This window comes from Zootoca vivipara, chromosome 11 (assembly GCF_963506605.1).
Source record: "Zootoca vivipara chromosome 11, rZooViv1.1, whole genome shotgun sequence".
NCBI classification, from domain to species: Eukaryota; Metazoa; Chordata; class Lepidosauria; order Squamata; family Lacertidae; genus Zootoca; species Zootoca vivipara.
The window spans coordinates 264932-289511 of NC_083286.1; the positions used below are offsets into that span (position 1 = coordinate 264932).

Here is a 24580-nt window from a genome sequence, read left to right on the forward strand (position 1 = left end):
TGTTTTATGTCCTTTACAATCTGATTTTACTGGCTTAGCCATACTTGAAAATAAACCATTATCTTCCCTCAGCTCTTGAATGAGATACCGTGTTTTCCCTATTTTAAGACGTGGTAGGGAGTGACCTAAACTCCTCGGATGGTTGTTAATCAGCTGTTGCCCATCTGCAGTGAATAGTTGACAAGTGATTTATGGTTTTGGTCTTTAATCATTGGTCCCCTGGAAGGGTTAAGGGAATCCTGACTGGATCATTACCAGAATCCCATGAGGGGGATTAGTATACAGTAACTAGTTGGCGTCTAAGATGCTGATTAGAGTCTGTTGGTGGACCAGAGGAACACTTTGCTGTCGTTGGGAATTCCATCGGTGGTCTGCCAAGGATTGAGTTATGCCTTGCGGGAGGGCAAGGATTTGAGATGAAGTGCTTTGATTTATATGGAGTCAAATTCTTTCTGTTGTGAGTATCAGTTTAGATATATTAAACCATGTTTTTATTTTCTTTGTTTGTGACTGTTTAAAGAATCGTGCACCTCTTTTAAGTGATATTTTTACCCATTTTTTATTTATATTTATATTTATGTGTGGTTAATTGCTCTTGAAAAGTGAAGCTGAGTTCAAATTTTTATTTGTTAGTGTGAGCCAACAGTGTGTAACCTGAGTAAGGGTAGAAGTTAATCTCCCAATACTTCTACTGGGTTATACGGAATGGGAGTGGTGGCAGCCTCCATGGGTTCCTGTTTTGCCAAAAGATATAGTTTGTCATCTCTGTGTTCTCTAAGTCTGCCAGGAGTGGGGAAGCTGTTGATTGCAGAGGGGCCTCTTATCACTACAGACGTAGTCATAAAATAAGCCGTAGCAGGCTTTTTAAGCATTTGTGAAATATAAGACACCCCCTGAAAATAAGCCATGCCTCCACGCTGTGCGGAGCGACACCGTGAGTGCCCAGCCAGCCAGTGGGACCCAGCACGCCAACTACAGCAGGAGGAAGAGGACGTCTGCTGGGTCAGCGCCCAGAACCGGCCACTGCTGCTGCGCCGCGCAGAAGGAGAGCACCGAGCCAGCAGCAGCAATGCCGGCCGCAGCAGGAGGAGGCAGGCGTCCGGAACCGGTGGCTGCTGCAGCCCCGACAAAGCGCACAGCAGAGCCGCTTGCCCCAAGGCAGCGGGACCCAGCCGCAGTGCCGTCCTCGTCCTCCCACTGCTGTTGCTGCTACTGCCGGGCCAGGCGGAGGCGAGGCCGCTGCTCGCCCCCTGAGGGCCGTGGAGGAGGCTGGGCGGGCAGCAGCAGCAGCAGCAACTGCCTCCTCCTGCCGCGGCTTGCATTGCTGCTGCTGGCTTGGTGCTCTCCTTCTGTGCGGCACTGCAACAGCAGCAGTAGCTAGTTCTGGGCACTGACCCGGCAGATGTCCTCATCCTCGTGCTGTGGCCGGCCTGCTGGGTCCCGCTGCCTCGGGGCAAGCGGCACTGCTGCGTGCTTTGTTGGGGCTGCAGTAGCCGCTGGTTCCGGGTGTCTGCCTCCTCCTCCCGAAAATGAATGCTCCGCTTCCCCACCACCACCCACAATGCCAGGGCTGTTAATTGCATCCCAAGGGACCGGCTCCAAAGGTACAAATGTAGATTGCTTAATTAAAAACATAAGACACCCCCCCCCCCAAAAAATAAGCCTAGTAAAATAAATATAAGACGGTGTCTTAAAATATGGGAAACATGGTAGATAGAAGATAGAGCTGAATACTCAAACTACTTGAAGTTGTGTAATTCACCAGTGTTTAAATGTTTTATTTGGGCAGCAGTGTTTTCCTAAGTGAGAGGGGATTTTGTTACTTCAGAACTAAAAAGCTGCCCTGGAAGAGAAAATTGTGGACAAAGTTTGCGCTTTTAGTGTTTGGCATTCGGAATTTTTATGCCAGTAAAATTACTGATATAGCTATGAAACTGAAATACTGGTTTCTACTTATTGCTGACTTCAGTGGAAAGCAGTTACTGAAAACTCGCAAAGGTAAAGACATTTTTCCATCTTACATTGAACACGATTAAGTCTTTAATGTGCACTAAATAGGCCTTAGAAGTCCCATAAAAATGTGTTGAATAATACAGTTCCAGAGATTTTTATAGCCAAATGCAATTACTATTGTTATGTTTGTTGTATGGAACTTTATGAAGTCTATGCCAGAGCTGGTACAAATGGTCAAACGGCTTATCTGTAGGACTTTAGATATCTCTGGGAAATGTGCATTTGTTTTACCACAATAATATATTGCAAATGGCATTACTAAAAGCCAAACTTCAGCTTTCTGCTCCAGTAGGTCAATTAGGGATTCACATTTGTCATTCAATTATTGCAAAATTGCCAACACCGTTTTTTTCCATTATATCAGTTCAAGGTAAAGAGGCATAATACTATGTAAAATGTAACCTTCTCATAACTGCTTCAGAAGAAATGAATAAATTATACACTGATGAAGACTTACTTTAGGTGTTCTTAAGAAGAAAATCATATATGTGAAGATTGATTGGTGGATCCCATGAGTAATAGAATCATAGAATTATAGAGTTGGAAGAGACCACAAGGGCCATCCAGTCTAACCCCCTGCCAAGCAGGAAACGCCATCAAAGCATTCCTGACATATGGCTGTCAAGCCTCCACTTAAAGACCTCCAAAGAAGGAGACTCCACCACACTTCTTGGCTTCTTCCCAATTTCCTAGGAGCAGAGGAACCAGGCAGGGACTTCAGCATCCCTGTCTGAGTGCCTGTCTAAGCTGCACATGAGGCTACTTGGGAGCAGAGGAAAGTGCATGGAAACTCCTGCTCTGGCTGAGAACCAAGAATAGATGGAGCATTTAGCTCCTATATGAGCTCCCACTGTGAGCTGCTCCATTGCTGAAGCAACAACTCTCCTCCAAGTGTCAGCCTTCCTTTTTTTAAAAAAAAAAATTATTCATTTTAAATTATCCGCTCTCTCTCGGGGCTCTTAAAAAGAGCTTACCAGGGAGCAGAGGAGTCACTTTGGGGCACAGCCGAGCTCTCACACCCCCAGAAAGCTCAATCTGGGGTTCTTTGGGGGGGGGGCATTGCTCTTGCGGCTCCCCCCCCTCACAGTGCCAGGAACCTTGGAGCTTGAGGATTCCTCACCGATCAGCGCTGGCAGTAGACCGGAAGTCCGGTACAGAGAAGCTTGGTTTGAAGCATTTGATGCTCCATTTCAGGCATCCAAATGGCTTAGGCCAGCACTGCTGTACTCAGCTGAAGACTAAGTGCAGCAAAAGTTTGTAGGCTTCCTTAAACTTAATGAAGGTGCTCAGTAGAAGGCAGCTTTTTCTTTGTCCAGGGCAAAGCAAAGGACCAAGAGAAATATGATTGTATTGTTTTGGTTTTAGCATAGGAGCCAATCCCTAGGGGCTGAGGTCCCTTTGCACCCACCCCAGAAAATATTTCAAGGGATGGGTCGCCAAAGTTGATGGGTATTCAAATGCTGTGTGTGCACTGTGTCTTGTGATCAATTATGCAGAGTGGGGCTTACTCCCCCCCATATTTTATTCAAGTTGGCACCCCTGGGTTTTAGGCAGCAAGACAATTGGTTTTATTTGCTTTTCAATGCTATGTTTTCTGCTGTTCAACCAAATGCTCTATACTCTTAAATTTATATTCCCCTCAATTTAGAAGGAAGTCCCCCAAATCCTTCAAGACAACATACTGATAAAAATGTATGAGTACCTTAATGGTGACTGACTCTAGAAATATGCCAGCTAAACTGAGCAAATATATATTTGCAGCATAGGTGATGCTTTTCTTCAAAACACTTCTTTCTCTGTGGTATAATGTTTTGCAGAGTTAATTTTTGATTCAGAGATTTGAGGGAAAGAGACTGGTGCTGGTGGTGGCTATCTTTATTTATAAACCGCTTAACACCCAGCTGGGTTCTAAACAGTATACAAAAAGTTAAAACCAATTATGCAGCATTGTTAAATCATAGAATAATTAAAAATACACTATAAATAAAATATACAATAAAACAATCCCATTAAACATTGAAATATAAAGAACCATGTTTAAATAAACATTGACATATAAGCAACCATGTTTAAAATGTGGGAAACAACAATCATATTAAAACAATACAGTGGTACCCTGGTTCTCAAACTTAATCCATTCCAGAAGTCCATTCCAAAACCAAGGTGCGCTTTCCCATAGAAAGTAATGCAAAATGGATGAATCTGTTCCAGACTTTTATAAACAACCACTAAAACAGCAATTTGACATGAAATTTGCTATCTAATGAGACCATTGATCCATAAAGTGAAAGCAATAAACAATGTACTGCTGTCACACAATCAATCCATCAGTAGCTGAACTGGGTTCCACACGGTTCCCAAAACAAAGGCACAAGTCAGACTTCCAAAAACAAAGGCACAAAATTTCCACTCACCCCCTCCAAGAGAGTGGGCTTACCTGGTCAGGTGCCACACACCTTGCTACCAGCTGGGGGTGGGGTGAGGGCTGGTAAAGGGCCGGTGCTCTTTGGCCCAGGCTCACTTTGTTTTCTTTCCAGGTTCATTGCTGGACTTTGCTCTTGGTTAGGTAAATATTCCTCACCGGCATGGCCTTGGGGCCACCCCCCCCCTCACGCCTGGGGTCGGGCAGGGGATTGGGACCGCAGTGGGGCCTGTGAGGCCTTACCAACACCGACACCTCCTTCCCGGCACCAGGGACGGATTCCAGCAGTGCAGCCTTACTCAAGGCTGTGGGGCAGCCTGCTTAGGCCTCCTGCAGCCGGCGCCTATTCCTCCCGGCAGCAGAGGCTAAATCGGGGCACATTCAGCTTCCAAAAAAAAGTTCAAAAACCGTAATACCTCTTTCCAGTTTTGCAGTGTTTGGGTTCCAGGTTGTTCGTGAACTAAGCTGTTCAAAAACCGAGGTACCACTGTACAACAATTAAAACAGGAGATCGAGAAATGAAGGGAATTCTTGTGTAAACAGCTGCATCTTCAAAACCCAATAGGATGCCAGTACGGATGGAGCCTCCCATATTTCATCAATGGCACTGTGGGAAAACCTTGCCTCTGTGTCTTCACAAATCAGTAATCATCAGGAAGCCTTACCAGGTTGCAGTTATTGATATTAATGCCCTTACTGGGCAATGGAGTGGAAGTCAGTCTTTCAAGTCCAGAGTTGTGTAGAGTTTTATAAGTAAGTAACAGAACCTTTAAACTGGCTCAGTGGCTATTAGGCAGCCAGTGCATCTCCCTTAGCAGTAGCACGATATTTTCCCAGTGAAGGGAAAGTCACACAACCCAGGCCATGCCCACACTGGAGTGCATTAAAGGCTAGCTTACCAGTGCCAAGCTGTGTTTGTCCAGTTAATATCAGTAATATCCAAGGCAACACGATGACCAAGTACAATAATACAATGTCAAATATTGACTCTTTATGAAATCTATACGGAACATTAAGCAAAATGAAATATATGAAATATGAACTCTTGTGGATTCTCTTCAAAGCCAAATAAACAGAATTCTTATAAGTCTCTGAAAGTCTCAAAATACCTTGGAAACAAACAAATTCAAGGAGCAAAGGACTACATGTCAATAATTGGTAAGTATGGTAGAGTTGTAGGATCAAATTGTGTACTATCATAGTCTTGTCTTGTTCCATTGCTAGGGTGACTATAAAAATATTTCTATAAAATCAGGAAGTCACCATCATTAGATCCATAAGGTAGGCAAACACAGAAGTCAGTGAAGGCCATGATTTACAAAACAAAATTAGGGGGTGTAATCCCCCCCCCAAAAAGCAGTTTGACACACTTTGCAATACAACACACCACACTAAGCCCAGTAGTGGTTAACTCTCCAAGTCATACTTGGGATGAACCGATTGACTTCACTGAGCCTGCTCTAGGGGCTAGGGGAGCAGGCCCTACCACAGTCCCCCAACAAAATGGACTATCAGAAGAGATCCTGTTCAAAGGTTTGTGTGCATTTGATTAGGCGCTCTGCTTTTTGCCCAGTTCCACCTGCATGTCCTAAGCATACAAACATAATTGTTTATGCCCATACAGACCATTCTATCATTTTACGGAACACATGTCTGTGAAAAGGCCTACTGTCATTATCCCACCTCCTCCTCTATGTGCAATCACAGGTAGTGACAATTTGTCTAGGAGTGGAAAATATACTAGGTACTTTGAACTGGAAAATGCTTCACTAAAAGTGTAAGGAGCCATGCAGCAACTTGTCCTCTTTCAAGTACAAGAGGGAAAAGTAATTACTTTGCTTGGCCTCTCCATCCCACCCCCGTCATGCAGGAACATAAAATTAAACCTACTAATCCACTTCACTGAAGGTACTTAACAAAGCTCTGAGGCTTCAATTAACCACAGCTTAATAAAGGTACTAATCTGTATTAATGAAATCCTTCAACAAATCACACTGAAACAATGTTTAAGTAATAATCAGCAAGTTTAACACAGGACCTTGCTGTGGCAAATAGCTGGAATGCACTGTATAATCAAATTCCACAAGATTTAAATGAAACAAATATTAGTACACGTCCAGGGCTTATAAGTAATTTTCCCATAGCTGACTTACATCCTGCGTATTTAAGGTTCACCCTCCCCCAGCCATAAGCTGTTAAATCAGTAGCCCAAATCAAGTCCATACATGCAAGTAATGTTAAGCTATTTAAGTACCACCTCCATGCAAACTATAAAAATGTAATACTTAATTGTTAATTTATTTTATTGCAAACTATCACATGGGGATGGATACTCACTTTGCTTCAATGGATTAATTCCTTTAAAAATGATTTCCCCCCCTTTTTCTAAAGAGGCCACCCCAATATCTGAGGGTGCTCCTGGAATCTCTCACCAGGTACACTTATCATGTCTGTGTTTCCTCCTCGACAACAGGGCACAGGGGCAACTCTGATGTCGCTATGATATATGGTGCGTTTACACATACAACCTGATCCCGCTGTGGAGGGATTCAAATACTAAACTCCAAAGGGGTCTTGCTTCCTCCATAAGCGCAGCCCCGGATTCAAAAAGAAATCCACCATGGTTCTCTGGCCCTCTGCAGCTGGCAGCATTTTGCAGACTGCCCCTTCCCGCCCCCACCTGCTTTGTCCCAGCTACCATTGCCCCATCTTTAGCAGCCATCACCAGGCTGGCTCCTGCCTTGTATTTGTAACATGCCAAATTCAGTGTCTTGCACCCAGGAATTAGAAGGGGAGTCTAGGCAGCCTACAAACCTATAACATTGACATCCTATTGCAGTTTCGGAACAGAAATAAGGGACAAAACATGATTTAATATAGCCAGTGTTATAGGTTTATTATAGCCAATGTTGTAATGCCATGATTTGTTGTTGTTTAGTCGTTTAGTTGTGTCCGACTCTTCGTGACCCCATGGACCAGAGCACACCAGGCACTCCTGTCTTCCATTGCCTCCTGCAGTTTGGTCAAACTCATGTTCGTGGCTTCGAGAACACTGTCCAACCATCTCGTCCTATGTCGTCCCCTTCTCCTAGTGCCCTCTCTCTTTCCCAACATCAGGGTCTTTTCCAGGGAGTCTTCTCTTCTCATGAGTTGGCCAAAGTATTGGAGCCTCAGCTTCACGATCTGTCCTTCCAGTGAGCACTCAGGGCTGATTTCCTTCAGAATGGATAGGTTTGATCTTCTTGCAGTCCATGGGACTCTCAAGAGTCTCCTCCAGCACCATAATTCAAAAGCATTGATTCTTCGGCGATAAGCCTTAATGCCATGATAGGACTCTTGAATAGTTGTCGTGGTGCCCAGAATTTAAGGCTAAAACAGCAGAGCAAGAATGCTTCCAGACAAGGGCTTTATATCACCAGCAGTTTATTCAGATCTGGTGTTTAGGTGTTTGAGAATCGTATCTTAGCTTTTTATGTTCAGCCATTTGCCATCCACATCAGTAGGTGGAATTTGATGAAATGTCTCCATGTTTTGCCCCTTCCTTCAGTCCTTGCCCTTTGCTACCTTTTCCTATTCTGGACATCTTTGCAGATATTTCAGTACCTGTGCCAGTGCACCATTTCAAAAAGAAAATTTGCAGGAAGTGTGCAAGAGTGAAAGAGCAAATGTTACCAGTCCTTAGTTCCGTGGTTCACAGTAGGCAACATGGAAGTTTGGGGTGGGGGGCGAGGAAGGATAGAGTTCAACTTCCATTTTTCTTTTTCTTTTTAACTGAGGAACTGTGAGGAGTAATAAATAGCTATACCAGCCACTGTAGGGGTGAAGTAGGTAGCAATAGCAACAAATATTAAGAATACCCCGTAGGCCTCAGCAGCAGTTAACAGCACAACCTCCCATCTCCTTCCTTGCCTTAGCCAAACGAGAGCTGCAATAAAATACTGGAATTTTTAAAAAGAGGTCTTGTGCAAGAGCTCTGTGTCATTTTTTAAACAAATGTTTTAAAGTATCTATTGCAATTACAGCCTCAAATGTAATCCCCTATATATACTGTGCAGAGATCTTGAGAGAAAAGTTCCTCTAACTGACCTATTGGACTTTGGATGTGCCTTCAGCATCTGGCCATTGACGGAAAGAGTCAGGCTTGCCTTGTTTGAACTACCATGAAGAAAATGGCCTGGCTGTGCAAACAAAAATGTGGCACACGTCGGCAGGATGTTCACCCCAAAATAATACTATTAATATGGTAACAAGCTTTTACACCAGCAGTCTCCAGGGACACATCATAGGTTATTTTTACTTATCTGATTTTCTGTAGAACAGGCAAATCCAGATTAAACAAAGAAAAAGTTCTCACTGGCATTTTGATAAATGTGACCTGCTATGGAAAAACTTGCACACCCTACTAAAGGGTTGCCAACCTTTTTGGACCCAGACCCTGGAGAAACTGCCATGCACACCACAGTCTATTTGGGCGGCTGCCACTGAATGCTTCTTTCAATCCACAGCACCCTGTTGGCATCACCAATTGATAAGAGTTCTCTGATACAACATGTGGTGATAGCTATTAGTTTGCTTTGAATGGGAGAAGGTATTTTATATTCCTAACGAAACATACTTTTAAATCGTCAACAAACCATGGGGCTTTGTATATTGGGATGACAAGACTGCTTTCTTAACATTTTGCTGCTACATGTCATAGGATGTTACGATCTGTGCCCTTTTAAACTGGGGTAGATTGGTTTTGTTTGTGACATGTTATGTATGTGTTTTTGTGTTTTTCTATTGTTAACTGCCCTGTGATCTCAGATGAAGGGCGGTACAGAAATTTTAATAATAATAATAATAATAATAATAATAATAATAATAATAATAATAGGATAGCACACAAAAGAACTCCTGGCCCTTTAAATGAAAATTTCACTGTTTCAATTGAAATAAGTCGTTTAACTTCTTTTGAAGCAAAGGTTCATCCCCACTTGCAATTGTTGAGATCCATGAAGCAATGAAAGTCTTTGTTCCCTAAAATGACAATTCAGCTTCACTTTCATTCAGTCTAATCCACCTCTCACAAACAGCAGAACAAGCAATATAATATGTCTTACTCAGACACAGTCTCTTGTAACATGAAGTATAAATTTTGTTCCTTTCATGCTTACGGGTTATTCATTGTACCACACAACCGTGTAGTAGCATATTGCATTAGCATGTGTAGCCTTTCTAATGTGCAAAACTAATCAAGTGGTCCTCTTCACTTACAAAGAGTTTATACAGTAAAGACACAATCACATAATGCATGAGAAATTAAGATGGATCCATAAAACTAGTTTGAATAGTGGCCAAACTGATGAATTCTGCTTCAGAATATGTAGCAACAAGAGCCTACAGCAGAGGACCACCAGAAAGAATTCTGGTCCTGGCTTTTTGTTTCCTGGAATTGTGATCAGAGCCCAGGGGCACACAGAAAGACTGAGTAGCCACAGCTAGACACCACTACTAATATCTGAGTAGCACTGGGGTTGCATTTGTGCCAGTTTTAAAAATGCTAGGTTGATTTAAATGAGTTTAGTGGGGGTTTTTAGGGGGGGATATGTGCAGTTAGTTGTACATTATCATCATGAAATATCAGTTCAAGACAATCTTCTGTTCATCATCTGTCTTCCAAAATCTGTTCTAAGGTTTTCCTCAATCCCTTGGAGCACATTTTGGGGGGCATGTAGGGAGAGGAGAGGTGGGCAAAGTTCTCTTGTGCAAGCAGAAGTCCTTGGATGAATGGCAACTTAGCTAGATACAACCCACTGTCTGTAGCATTATACATGGATAGGATCTCATGAATCATCCCACTACTTTTCTGGATCAGTCTGGGACAAAAGGTGCAGCATCAATGCCTTGGAGTGAATGCTTTCCATGGTGGGTGCCTGCTTTTGTAGCATGCTACTCTGTACATATGCTGAAGACGGTGCTGCATTATATTATTTCATCCTTTTCTCTCCCAAGCTCTTTTGTTTAAAATTTAATTTGCTCGCTTCTCAGGTTCTTAGATTCCAATGTGTAGAATATTGGGGCTTTTGATCTAAAAAATCATTTTCTGAAACATATTTCTATGGCATAGGTCTATTATAGAAATCTCTCTCTGGTTATTTCTTCTGTGAAATATCTATTAATATGCACAGTTGCACATTTGAACAGAAAATGTGCATTTTTGGCAGGCAAACCCAATCTGTGTCTTAATAACCTTGAAAAGCTTCTATAATGTCAAATCTGGCTTGCATATCACACAGCAGTCATATAGGCTGTGACTTTGCTTTCTACTTAACAGTCAAACCACATAATTAAATTATGTTTGGGAAATCAAGAAAAATTAGTATCAGACCATGCTATGGCCATTGGCTCAAACAATGAAACTTGACCAATATGAAACAAAAGCATTTTCATAATGATTACTCTTCACTTTATCCTGTCATTACTGTAGATGACTTTCTAATTTATTATGAAAGGTTTCATTTCAGTAGTTCTTTTCCCTCTCTTGTTTATTATTTTCAGTAATTAAATAAGTTGTACTTCAGAACCTCAGTTTGAAGTGTTGACAATTGTCGTGGTGAGTGATTATTTCAGATTCTGCAGAGTTTTTATCACTGTAATTTTACAGTTTCCCTATCTTATTTTTGTGGACCTTTTCTTTATTGTAATAATAAGCACTGCTCTGAAATATGACACAGAGAGAGAGTAGGTGACAACATGCTTGTTTTCTGTCACCAGAAGTATATTTCCATAGTCTATTTGTGCTCTTAAAAACGACAGTTCTGTAGCAGCATGTCTAGTTTCTTCTTGCTCAGGGTGCAAGAACTGCAATGTAAGGATGGACAAAATGCTGGCAATGTCTAAAGGGAAATATGCCGAGGCAGGGAGTATCAGAGACCCAGTTCCAGGGCCAGCCCCCCCCCCCATGAGCCAGACTGGAGCAGCAACCTTGGGCGGTGTCACCCCACAGGACAGGGCTTCCATGGCTGCCCCACCTGCCCCTCCCACCACCCCAAGGCCAGTAAGTGAGGCTTCCAGGGGTCAGCACTTTCCTGTTTTGTCTCAGGCAGTGGAACAGGGTGGACCATCCCTGCCTAGTTCCCTTTCTGCTTGATGTTGATGCTCCTGTAAGGTTCGGTCCTAGCACATGACTTGCCATGGGCTGTTAGGCATTTGAGTGGCTTTTGTGGCTCATGATAATCATGCCTCTCTGTGTGTATGTGTGTGTTGGGGATAGGCTTTGTTTTATTGCTAAACTTGATTTTTAAAATTGTGTATGTAATTTTGTATTCGGCATGTACCACTTTCTCCAGGTGCTCAGAAACCCAACTTTTGCAAGACCCCCACCCCCATGTGAGCTACTCAATTGGCAGGCGACAGCTTAGTGAAGTGCAGAGGGGGAGGAAGGGTCGCGGAGAAGTCTAGTTGCACAACGGCACTTTTTTGTCTCATTTTTACTTAGAGTCAGATCACCCACATCCGTAAAGATCTAAGGCATGTCCACAACCATGAGTTAGGCAAACTTTTTCAGGGCCATAGAGGCCATGCTTTCCACGAAGTCCTGACAGCCCCTTGTGTCGGCATGGTTGTGAAAATCCCCTAGGACAACCAAACTAGGTGTTTCCAGGTTCTAGGAGAACACTGGGCAGGGAATCCTTGGTGCACCAGGGAGTCGGTACACCAGAAGGAATCCTGTACTGTCCTTATTGTCCAGCTTCCAGAACATGCACTCAGAAAACTAGGTATTCCCAATAGGGCGCCCAGTGTAAGCTGATGACTTCCTAAAAATCACTGCAACCTGCCCAAATTACCTGGGGTGCTATGCATAAGAGAAACCTGGTAGAAACGCAGCATCAAAAATCTGCTTCATCCAACCAAGTGTCTGTTACACATACTAGGTCAGGTTCTCCATCCACGATCAAGTCATGGATGGCAGTGGTATTGTGAATCATTGACCTGGCATTGCACAGCAGCACCTTAAGATCATGTGGGTCTCCCTTGTTGATTCCAGTATCCTTCCGGTCAAGACCAGACGTGGAGGCAGGGGTAGTCCTCAAACAATAACTAAACCTGCCTCCTTGGTAATGACGTGGTCTGGTGTTGGCGTAACTCCTCCTCCTACCCATGATCACTGAGATTGGGTGTCCCAGTGCATTCCCCCACTGTGGAACCTGCCCCAGCCATTCTGTTGGCTGGGGCCCACTCCCAGGCAGCCCTGACCCTCTCCCCTTCAAACAGAATACAAACTAGGCAATAAAACAATAGAAACTAATTTTAAAAACAAAAAGCAATTTACAAATTATACTAAAATTAAACTAACCCCCAGCCCCATGAAATGTTTATCCCACCCTCAACAAAGCAAAAACAAAACAAACAAAATTCAAAACACCACAGATTAAAAACTATTTTAAAACATTTTAAAGCATTTTTGACATTTGCCCCAGTTTGTTCCAGTGAGTTTGGGAACGTCAAGTTTGTGTGCAGTTTGTGTGCAGCAAGACAGCCCCACACCACTTCGGACTTCAGAGTATCAGTGGCAGAAAGACAGTCTAAAAATATTTCATTGTATCTTCGTTTCATTGAATAGGATAAGAGCTATCTTGAACAGTTTATTCTATAAGTTTTCTGCTTTTGAGAGGATGGATAAGACACTGGTAGCCTGGTTTAAGCATGAAATATGCAACACCAGTGCTTTTTTTTTTCTTAAAAAATGTTTAGGGGTACTCTCCTTTTCCTACTCATATCGAAATACTGCCCCTCAATGAGGCCAAATTTTGATTCACAAAATGTTTAGGGGTATGCGTACCCCTGCGTACCCCCCTGAAAAAAGCACTGCATAACACAGTGTAGTATTTTTTTACAAGATTTTAGGGGCATGCTCAAAATTTTCCTTCTGTAATGCTATTGAGTGATGAGGATGAATACCCAGGGGTTGCACAATGATTTCACTGTGCCTTGACTAGTAACACCAGTGTACATGTTCTGTTGGGATCACTCAGGTTCATGCTGTGGAGTTCCTTCATAGGATTACTGTGTGCAGCAATATGACGGAGGTTGTAATAAAATCTAGAGGAAACTAAGTTCTACATTTGAGGACACAGCAGCCACCTCTGTGATCTAGACTGCTAGGAGAAATGGCAAGTATTTCCCCTGCTCATATGCAGCTCATATGCCATGACTCTAGAATGGGTCCTACTATCCTTTCTCTGCATCCCTGTGACTCCATTGACATGATTACAGAGAGGAATGTGGCAGTGAAAAGCAGCGTTCATGGGACTTGTCAATTTTCAGAAGCAATAGAGTAGGTGAGCTGGAAGTTCCTGGATCTCAGCTGCAGCAACCTTTGAGATCTCCAGCATTCATAAAAATGAATGGCTCTCTTGAGTGAACAAGCGCTCCAAAGTAGCATGAGTTTGCCATAATACTAAATGCTTCAATGTGGCTTTATTATTGGGAAACACTGGCCTGTGAGCGCTCCAGTTGGAGAACAGCCTTTACCAAAGGTGTCGTGGGCTTTGAAGAAACTTGATCTCAGGACTCAAGGGAGAAACGTGCTAAGAGGAAGGCACGCTTGACAAATCCATACCGTGATCAACTCCCGCCTGGAAACCAATGTCCCCACAGTGGAAGGACGTGTGGATCCAGAATTGGCCTCCACATTATGAACCCATTGTTAAAACCGTGTTTATGGAAGACAATCTTACTCGGCTATGAGTGATCGCCAAAGAAGAATTATTGTGAAGGTTTCCTAGCTGTTTTAACTGGGGATAAAGGCTTATTTAAAATTCAGATTCATGTGAACTTTGATATAGATTGCCTTAAATTACTGCTTATTTTCAATTCAATTTAAAACAAGATGTATCCAATAAACCAGGTTCCTCATTCTGTGCAGTGATAAGAAGGTAGGTATTGGATTTTATTTCTTCCTGTTGTGCACTTGAACTGAAAGGACAATCAAATATTGTTCTTGGAATGACTCAAATGGTAACTTTTTCTTAGTATCAAATAATGCAGAAAGAACAGAAAGTACATGAATGATATGGGGAAAAGCTTAGTTATGCAGCTTTAGTACGGTACTTGTTGCATGAAAGTACCAAGAGAAATGCAAGGAATGTTCCGATAATCTACTGGACATTATTGAATTGTTGGCAGTTTCACATCTCCAGGAGAAGTTACGATGACCAGGCAGAAACATACCTGTACTATTATAGATTGCAACTGCATAGCCATGTTAAATGTTAAAGCCATCTTGATCTGGAAAGTCTGCATCTGGTTGGTCAAAGGATCAATAGGCTCTGGCAATCTTTGTTCTGAAGATGTCAACTCTGAGGAGTCAACATCCATACTATGTTTCAACTGAGGCATAAACAGATTTTAGCAAGATATTATGCACTAGCCATGACCATAAATCAGCTGTGCATTTGAATGAATGCCTGTGCTGTGTTGCTTTGAACTGGATACACCTGTAAGGTGCATTTGAATTTGCATCCCTGTTGACATTTAAATGCTACTAGCTGTGCACGTCAAAAATGCAAGTAGATAAATAGGGACCACTACAGCGGGAAGGTAAACGGCGTTTCCGTGTGCTGCTCTGGTTCGGCAGAAGCGGCTTTGTCATGCTGGCCACATGACCTGGAAGCTGTACGCCGGCTCCCTCGGCCAATAATGGTTGTGTCATCATCACATGGGTAGGTCCTTTGTTTATGTATTTATTCATTTTTATTGATATTGCGAGAGGTTAGGGCTTCCCAAGCTTGGTTAGTTGTGTTTAGTTGATTGCGGTGTAGCTTATTTGTGTGAGGGAGGCAGGCTAGGTTGTTGGGTCCGGTCAGCCATATTGATTTGTATGCTGTTGGAGTGGATAGGTCATTGTCCTGTTGTGCTGCGTGTGTAATAAAGGGGAACCACACTGGGGTGAAGGCATCCTCTGTAGCTGGTCTCCATTCTAGTTTGAGTTTGTTAGCTTTTCTAGTAGGACAGTTTCCCATACGTTTTGGTGCCAGTGGTCTATGTTCACTCCTGATAGGTCTTTATAGTGTATAGCTATGATATTTCTAGCTGCTGAGAGTAAGTGACTTATGAATTCCTTGTAGTGTGCTTGTTTGTTGTTGTCCTGGAAGATATTTAATAGGGTGAGTTCTGGAGTTGCTTCTATTACCTGTTTTGTTATTTTGGAAATTTCCTGCAGCACTGATATCCAGAAGGATTGGACTTTGGGGCATTACCATCACATGTGGAGGACGTGCCTATTGTGGTGCAGCCTCTTCAGCATTTAGATGAAGTTCCTGGGTGTATCTGTGCTAGCTTCTGTGCTGTTAGGTACCATCTATATATAAGTTTTCGGGTGATTCCATCTGTAAAACCGACACGAACAATATACAACAATGTTACCCTGAAAAAGCCATTAAAGGGAAAAACAAAAAGTACCTTTGGAGAAGCACCTAAAATAGCAGATACAGTGGTACCTTGGGTTACTAACTTAATTCGTTCCGGAGGGCCGTTCTTAACCTGAAACTGTTTTTAACCTGAGGTGCGTTTTCGCTAATGGGGCCTCCCACTGCTGCCATGCCACCGCCACACGATTTCCATTCTCATCCTGGGGCAAAGTTCACAACCTGAGGTACTACTTCCGGGTTTGCGGAGTATGTAACCTGAAGCGTTTGTAACCCGAGGTACCACTGTAGTTGGCACCATCCTAATTCCAGGGGGATTGTATTCTGAAGTGTGGCTGCCTCAGGTTCTCATGAAATGAACTTGCAGGACATGTGAATTACCACAAGAGAGCCTCGCTCAATGACCTAAGGGCTCAAGGAAACAGTCTGTCAAGGAAACTGGTCCAGGCTATTAGGAATTTATACACCAACAGTAAAACCCCAAATTTGGCCCAGTAGCTAATTGGCAGCTGGTGCAAATCCTTGAGCAGCAGTGTCCCCTACGGGTAGGAGGTGGCATTCTGAACCAGCAGCAGCTTTGGGACTCCACATAAAGCATGCAGTAGTAACGTTTTTATTATCAAGGTGTTTACTTGTTTATTTACTTACAGGTAAGTAGCCGTGTTGGTCTGGTGTAGACGAAACAAAATAAAAAAAATCCTTCCAGTAGCACCTTAGAGACCAACTAAGTTTGTCATTGGTATGAGCTTTTGTGTGCATGCACACTTCATGTTGCCCATATTTTAGAAATCCTTGCCGTGTAGGATCCACGCCATGCCACATGCCTCTCCTTATGGTGTTCTAATGACTGGTTAAAACTTTTTTTCCCCTAGCAACCATTTGTCTTACTGATCAGATGGTTTTTATGTGGTAGAATCACATTTTATCTGCTGGTCCTGTTTCCATTTACATACTTCGGTTGTTGTTGTTTTTTGTACATTATTACCAGATCATTTTTAATTATTGTAAGTTGATGCAAATGCATTAGACGGGTATGGAACACATTTTCCAGATGAATAAAAGGATAAAAGCAGCTTCATTAATAATATCTAAAGTCTTTGTCCTTATGCATGTCCATATGTTTGATCTTCTGTAAAGAGGAAATTGGGTGCTGTGGTCCCACAGCACGGTCTGAAAGCTTGTGAGGCTAGAGCTAAGCAGGGTCAGGTCAGGTCAGTGCCTGGATGGGAGACCTCCACCTTGCAGTCTGTGACAGGACATAACTGTAATGAAATAAATAATGGAGCGCCCCAGACTCTATAGACTATGAGAGAGCCTTTCCTCAATTTGTGCCCTCCAGCTGTTAGAACATAGAACCTTTATACAGAGTCCGGCCATTGGACTATCTAGCTTGGTATTGTCTTTTGCACAATTTCAGGATGGATATTATCTCCCCCCCCACCCCCGAGATTTCCAGGGACTGAACCTGGGACCTTCTGCTTGCAGGGCAGATGCTCTACCGTTAGTTATGGGTGTTGTAGTCCATCAGCTGGAGGGCACCAGGATAGGGAAAGTTGCTGCAAGAGAAGCATACATTTTTGAACAGGAAACTGGAAGTGGGGTATATTTTTCCTGCTCAAAATAAGTAGTAGAACTATTTTCCAAGAAATTGCAAGATGAAGTGCAGCAATATTTATTGAAATAAACAGAGGCTCTGCAGCTGCATTGCTTGATTGATATATAGTCCACAGGTGCCAGAACTTGAGAATTTTTTACCTAAAGAGCAAAGTTGCAAGTGCTGTTCCCATTCAAATAAAGCATGTATTATTCAAAAGGCTTTTGGTAGCTTTTAACTGCACAGTGTAATTATTCACAGAACAGACGAACCCTGCATTTTTCTTCTTCTCATGATGAAGTTAATCTTTGCACTGTAGAGATTAGTGAGGTTATGACACCGTTAGCTAAATCTATCCTTCCCACAGCTCTTACTACTAAAGCTGACCCTTCCAGCAATAATTCCTTATATATCCCACCCAAGAATTACGTATTAAGGCACAAAGGTGATTTGAACCACCGTGTATGAATGTCCATCTCCTTGATCACCACTTAAATATCACTGATGCTCAGGAGCAAACTTTCCCAGCAAATTCCTGCAGCTGACTTGGCTTTGACAGCAATTGTTGCTACTTAGGAGTCTAACTTGGGAGTTTTTACTAACTTATTTTGAATTTCTGATGCTGTTTAATTTTTAACATGTATTTTTAATGGCATTTATATGGTAGATTTCAGAATGTGTATTATCTCTATTTAATGTGTATAATCTGTATTTTAATGTATAATAATGTGTATAATTGCTATTTTAAGGCCTTATCAGGAGGGAGCTTAACTGAACCAAGAATCAGAACCGGAACCTGTTTACAATGCTTGATCTCAGTTCTGTATCATCTCATGTTTCACTGATCATGTACAAAATGATTTTCCCCTGGTAGTTTATAGCCAGAAAATCAGCCCCCTTCATCCAGAGCTGGTTGTAGAAGAGGAGAACCATGGATGCCAAGTACTGAGCTCCTTTGAGGAAATGCAGGATATAACTGTACAGTATTAAGTAAAAATCCATAGCACTGAATTCCTACAGAGAGCAAGCCCAACCTCTGTGTCTCTTTCAAGCCCACTTTCAAGACTACCTTCCAAAAGGCAAACTAGCTTTCCACCTGTGTACGCAGCTGATATCTTTCCCAACAGTTCTTTCTTATAATCCCATTTTCCATCTCTACCACTTTCTGACCTAATCTGTCCTCATGAAATTCAAACCTTTAACTTCTGATTTCTGTGCTTCTGTTCAGCAAAAGATTTAAGTTTTAAACTTTTTAAATGATACGTTTATTACAAGAAAGGCAACCAGCACTTTTGATACACACTTGTTGATGGATCTCCCAATATATAGAAATTCCCAACATTGCTAAACCAACACAGAGAGTTTTATTCTTTGGAGAGTTAATATACAACATGTGGGCTCAGGTTCTTTCCCGCTTAGTACACTGCTTCTTTTGAAGGATTTGCTTTCCTGAGTTGAACTTTCAGGACTCCGAACACCTTATCACACTTTCACAAGACCTTCTTTCTGATAATTTAAAAAAGCCAGAAACAAAAACCCCACAGCCTGTCAGGGCTTGTGCCAGTTAAATCCAAGCTCTCAGGGGATTTGTTTTTCTTTTGGCGTCAGATTAGATGTTCAAACGAAGCCGTGTTTTGGAGCTGCAAGTGGATGTCTGTAGAACTCTTAATGAGGCTAATCCCATGGCAGCCCATTCCAAGCAGCTAATGGGCGCAAGTTCATTGCTTACTTTAACATCTCTTGGTCAAGAATGGAATGAATGACTTGGCTGGTGGGCGGTCAGGAGTGAATTATTAGTAGAATGACCAGCAGCAGTGAAATGTGGACAAACTGCCCAGAGAGAACTTTAGACAGACTCAAATGTGGATGATCAGGTAAATAATAACTCACATTATTATTATTATTTGGTGGCAGTGCTTAGTAACAAAATCTTTCAGGGATATAAGACAGGAACAAATTTAAACTCCCGCTATTAATGTATACATTTACAAGTAACTGTATGTTTTGCTAATTAGTGCTAGAATAATCTATAGAATAATGATGATGAAAAAATGGATCATAAATTTGTTTCATTCGTGAAAGACATGATCCTTCACAGAGTTTATTATTCACTTCTTATATCTAACATGCAGAAGTAATTGATCATTTCAAATTCATTAAACAATTGTTTTTGCTTTTGTGCCTTCATTCTGCAATATCTAGGAATGTAAATTAGTACCAATATGCTCCATTCATTGCCACTGATCCATTTCTTACTAACTGGCTGGTTCAGCCATAGAATGGAATGCCTTCTCCTTCGATTGGAGTGAAAATCAGTAATTATTAATAAGTACTGTTATTTAAAGTTTCCTTGGGGCTGAAAAGACAGTAGTGGTTCAAATATTTTTTAAACAGTGAAGGGTTTTTTCATACTTCAGTACCACGCAAGACAGATTTTTGCCTAACCTCCCTCACAAATTTGAAATTAATGATATAATTGAAAATTAGAGGCAGATTATTATAGTAATAATATTATATTGGCAATAATAATATATTGGTATTCTATTGCTATAGTTGAAATTCGGGAATACAGTGTATATTATATACAATCAATTTTATTTACAGTATTAACGTTTGTCAATTGATCTTACCTATAAACTGACACAAAAAATACTACTTAGCACCAAATGCTGGGATAAGTTTTGCTTGTGAAATTCTATGTAGCTGCTGTTTATTTAAGATATTTATATTCCACTATAATATTTATCCAAAGCAAGCTTACACTAAAAATTAAAACAAAGCAATAATAATATATGCAATAAACCTAATAAAAGTAATTAATAACATAATGAGAACAATGGCCACATTAAAATAGTAATTAAAACAGCAAAGTAACTCTGATTAGAAAGACTGATTAGAAAGACTGTTGTCAGGCAATTCTTTTATACTTAACAGAGTGTTTCATATTTTACTTTTAAATTTAACCTTGTTAAATTGAATTATCTCTAAGCTACATTTTAAAGATAGCTCTCCTGAAATATTTTATGGGCAAATTCATCAGTGGCAACATTTGAATAGTTTTTGTACTTTTTCATAAAACCTCATAAGTGAACCAGGAAATATGGATAAAATATGGATAAAAATGTATTTTTGTACTAGGAAATTCTTTAAGCAGCTATCCAATAAAATTTAACACATAAAAGCAATTTAATATTTATGGGGAGGGGGGGACGATGACTATCAGCACTCCAGTTACCTAAATATTAAACTAAATAAGTGAGAAAATGCAATTCAATAAAGCAAAAGGTGTTTTACATTAAAAGTAATTCTTTGAAGAATGAATCATTAACCATTTTCTCTTAGTTACGGGTAGGTAATCGTGTTGGTCTGACGTAGTCGAAACAAAAAAAAAATCCTTCCAGCATCATCTTAGAGACCAACTAAGTTTGTCATTGGTACGAGCTTTCGTGAGCATGCTGAAGTGTGTATCTGAAGAAGTGTGCATGCACACAAATGCTCATACTAATGACAAACTTAGTTGGTCTCTAAGGCAGCGTTTCTCAACCGCTGTCCCGCGGCACACTAGTGTGCTGCGAGACGCTGGCTGGTGTGCCGCGACGTGCGGCGGCGAGAAGGGCGATTTGCATTGTCACGTGCCTGGCGGCCGCCAATATACAACACTGACCCGCCGGAAAGCAATATTTCTCCACCTCTTTCCCAAAGCTCAGTGCAAACGAGCCTGGCGGCCACCAATACACAACACTGACCCGCCGGAAAGCAATATTTGGCAAGTGTTTCTTACAGTCATAATTATAATATAGGGCGGCACAGAGTTAATTTTTTTAACTTTTTTAATGGTGGTGTGCCTCGTGATTTTTTTCACAGAACAAGTGTGCCGTGGCCCAAAAAAGATTGAGAAACACTGCTCTAAGGTGCTGCTGGAAGGATATTTTTTTCATTTTCTCTTAGTATGTAATCCTTTCATAAGGCAACAATTACACAGATGCACACACACTCCAAGGAGAAGAACAGTGTGTTTCCATAAAATAAGCATTTTCCAAGACCCCAACATTCATAATTTCCTTTCATGCTCTTAGCATTAGCCAAGCCTTGTTCTGGGAATGTGTGCTCTACTATCCCATTTTCCTGGGATGTGAGAAACAACCAATACTTCCTTCTTTAGTAAGGGCTGCATTTTGACTTGTTTGCAGGTTTGCTTAACGAATTTAAGATCAGAGAGTCAGCGACACTTGGCTTTCCCATTGTAGGGTGGATGTAGGAAACTAAAGAGGGAATCATTAAAATATAATCTGGTACTAAAATCATTTTGATATCTCTATAGTCTTTTACTGTTCCGATGATATTTTATAGGGTATTCATTTATGAAAAGCTTTACTTCTGAAAAATTCATATATAACCTGAAGATTGGAACAAACACTGTTCCTTCTAGTCAGAAATGAACTATGGCAATTGATTTTTCAAAGCTGATGTTTTTGCCAGGGCATGAAGTATCAGGAAATATATTCAAGGGCCTGGGCTGCTGTTTTAGGTATAAATGGCATTTAATGCATCCTATTCCTTCTTTTCATGTTTACACTTGCACCATGGTAACTGTGTAGCAACAGTGTTTTTTATCACATAGCCTATAGCTACTATAAGCACTCATGTAAATCTCATCAGCTCTAATCAACATCTTTGAATGCATTTTGTTTCTTTGCATATGTTTTCTAAAAGTGATGGGAACAAGGGTCCCATCCCAGCTGTGTGACAGGCAGGGTGGGGGAAAGGCGGAGGAACGGATCGTTCCTCCACTTCCCCCCTTCTTCCCGCGCTAGTTCCCCTTTGTGTTCCGCTGGTCTCTGCCGGTTGCCCTTCACTGCTTGCAGCAACCAGCAGAGACCAGCGGAACACAAAGGAAAACCAGCTGTAGTGCGGAAAGAAGGCAAAGGAAGATCAGCTGATAGGTGCTGACAGCTCATCTTCCTTTGCCTTCTTTCCACGCTACAGCTGGTTCCCCTTTCGCTAGAGGAATACCCTGTAGGTTTTGTAATCGGAGGTTTTTATGGCCACGCTTTGCAAGATGAAGCGGCGGCCATAGAAAACCTCGTCGTCTTGCGAGGCAACCTCCGATCGCAAATCCTATTCGTATAGCAAAAAATTCGTCTAACAGGGCATTCGTCTGTATATCTAAATTCAGAGATAGAAAGGGAGGGAGGGAGGGAGGACATCTCTTAATTGCTACAGTGGTACTTTTTGTCCTTAGATTAATTATTTAAAACATCATATTGACTTGAAATAGGCTACTTAGGCTTACCCGCTTACCCACTTCTGAGTCAAAGTGCATAGAATTGTGTTGTTAGAAAATGAAAATAATTATTATATAATTATAAAACTTATGTTATTGCTAGTTTTCCCTATTGACCCAGTGCACACCCACTCTACTTGAGAACAAAAAAACTCTGTTCATACCAGCTGCTCTTTTTAAAGATAGCATCCACATAGTGAATGGCTTCTCCAGAATGAGCAGATTTGCATGCTTTTTTGCTTGTTCATTTCTGGGCTTTTTGTTATCTTTGCATGCTGCTAGATACAGATTAAGGGTGATACTAGCTTCTGTTCATGGTACATGATTCAGAAAGCATGTTCCTCTCAGAGGTTGTTGCCAATGGGCAAAAATAATAATAATACTAGAAGAGAAATAAATAGAGCAGTGAATCTCAAAAGGCAGTCTAGCTAAAGGAGTGACTCAGCTAGGGCTTGACCCCTGGCCTGAAATCCACATCATTGGGGGATGGGGGTTAAAATGACCACCTAAAGAGCAGCAGATGATGGGATATGGTAAACAGGCCCTACATCAGCCCCTGGGGTGGCGTGGACATGCCAAATCCTGCCAGGGCTAACACTGGGTCATCATAGCACCCCTTTTCTTCTTCTTTAGTAAAATGTTATATAGTCAGGGGGCAGACAAGAGGTGTACATGGTTATAGGTGCTAATTTTTATTTTAATATATCAGTTGTTTTCAACCAATGTATCATGGCACCCTAGGGTGCCCTGAAGGATGGTCAGGGGTGCCAAGACAACACTGGCCTCTGTCCCTCTTTCCCTCCCTCCCTCCTCTGAAGCCCTCTTGCGCCTCTGGCTCCCAAAGGCTTGCACAGCTGTTTATTGCAGCGGCCCTGGCTGTAAACTCTGCAGATGAATGTTGCCTTTGGGGCGGGGGGGGGGGGGGGGCAGCTCAGAGACCAGGGGTGGCAGCAGTGGCTGCCCAGAGGACTCCCAAGGAGAGGGAAGAGGGGAGGAGGCTGAGGGAACACTCCACAAGAGAAGCTGTTGAAAAGGGGCTGAGGGGCTGCCAGCTCTGCAGGCAAGGGGTGGCATAACTGGGCTCCTGAGCCCCACAAGGGAGCCGCAGAAAGAATGTAGTTGCTCAAGGGAGCCTTGGACTCAGAAAGGTTGGAAATCTCTGTATTATATGATCATTTGCTACAACAAAATGGTGCTTGTTCCCTGTTTATCATCAGGACAAGAGAAACAAACTCAATTTTATTTACCCTTGTCATCAGAGTATTTCTTCTTTTTAATCAGGGTTGGAAAACTGCTTTTTGTTTGTTTTTTGCATGTGGATGCAGTTGTAAATCATGGAATGGGGTACAGGAGGGAAGAAAAATGCTAATTGTGTGCTTCAGCACTGAAGTGATTCACAAGGGTATCTAAAGGAAGACATCATAAAATCATTAAGTCCAGAGTCTTAAATTACCCAGCTGTATGGAACTCAATGCATTTTTAGCATTCTTGTTCTTTTTCCGGCACAACGTGGCCTGCTGCTGTTCAAATATAACTGCTGTTTTATATTGTGGCCCCTCTTGTTTGGTGCTTCTTACGTCCTCCTCTCTTGTTAATGTTTTTTTTTTTTTTTGTTGAGAATGTGATATAACACAGATATATATCTTTGAATGGGATATAACACAGAAAGGTAACAGAAACAAACTTAAAAAGCAACAACCCACCTATAGGAATAGACAAAGTTAGAGCAGGTTTCCTCCTATGTCCCCAGTGGAAATGATGATGTTCCACTACAGGAAGGAAAGGGCTGATACTTAGCACTGTCACTTAAGGACTCTCCAGCTGTGTCCCACTTGGATGGATGGTTTCTAAAGAGA

At 41.8% G+C, this 24580-nt stretch overlaps 1 protein-coding gene across 2 annotated transcripts in view; it reads left to right on the forward strand.

Annotated features, from left to right (window-relative positions):
- The window catches only part of TRPM3 (transient receptor potential cation channel subfamily M member 3), a 345307-nt gene that overhangs the window by 169785 nt on the left and 150942 nt on the right, over positions 1–24580 (forward strand). The window lies entirely within an intron of this gene.